Here is a 1,298-nt window from a genome sequence, read left to right as displayed (position 1 = left end):
AAGAATAATAATAATAATAATAATAATAATAATCGATTAAGTCGCTCTCGGTATCATGGTTACCATGTAATCTGTTATTCAATATATATGTGGTGTATATATATATTAAATTTCTTACGATCTAGAAATAGATTTGAATCATGAGTAAAAAATAAACGCATTCAACGCACTGGTCTCACATTCAGAAGACTATAACGCCGTGGTTTGTGTAATTCGTTACATGCTGGATTACACGGGACAATAACGAAGTAACTGTTATGTCAGATACACTCTCACGTACACAGGCACACCACACTCGGGGGGGTAATACACGATGCTGCTTATAAACTGGGTGAAACGAAGTGGGGAGGGTATCGATAATCGTGGAGACGCAAGAAGCATCAAGCAAAAGACAAGGTCGACATACGATCGTAGATCAATGTCGGACGCGGAAGTGTTCACGAGCGCCGGAAACAACTTCGTAACGCAAACATACGCGGGTCGATGAAATCGTCAGGATAAGTTAGGTACTGATTAGAGCCATATACAATTGTGTTATATGCTATATCGAAGTTATAAACGGACTGCACGCTTATAAATACGCTACATACTTATACAGCTGCCTACTATACTTTCAGACTTATAGTCGAGACAAAATCAATTTCGTCACTCGAGACCACTCGTAGAATCTGTTTCTGTTCTGAACCAACGGTCGAAAATTCTGATTACAAGGTTTTAGTGGTTATTCCCACCGAATGATTGGCTATCGTTAACATAGTACAATTGTTGAAGTAGCGATAGAATAACGATGATTCACGGTGGGAATAATGGACCTGAGTTACCAACTGAGTTTGAACCCGACTATAAACAACACTCTTACGCAACAGAGTAATCGATTACCATTAAATTATCGTTACGAAGCTTATTCAGTCGCGACGGTCCTTCATCCAGATGCTGTTTGCAAAACAATTAACAAATTGCGAGGAACTGAGTACATTGCCATCCTTTTATAATGTTCTAACAATGAGGTCTCCGAGTGTATACGACTCCGATAAAAAATTTCATACGTTCCATTCACGAAACATTTGTGCTTAAAGCGAGAAACATTATACCGATCTAATACCAATGTATGATTTTCCAACAATCCAGGATAGTTAATGTTAGAGTATTTTTTTTTGTTTGTTTACCCATCTCTTCTAATTCGATCGAAATCCGTCTACCCTCTATGAATAAATATTCTTGTCCGTTAATAACTGTTGGAAAAGTATTAAATAAGTCATGGGGCATGTATATTACAAGAAGAAAGATAGAATAACACG

Source organism: Dufourea novaeangliae, unplaced genomic scaffold (assembly GCF_001272555.1).
Source record: "Dufourea novaeangliae isolate 0120121106 unplaced genomic scaffold, ASM127255v1 scaffold296, whole genome shotgun sequence".
Classification (NCBI taxonomy): domain Eukaryota; kingdom Metazoa; phylum Arthropoda; class Insecta; order Hymenoptera; family Halictidae; genus Dufourea; species Dufourea novaeangliae.
This window is presented reverse-complemented; position numbering follows the sequence as displayed.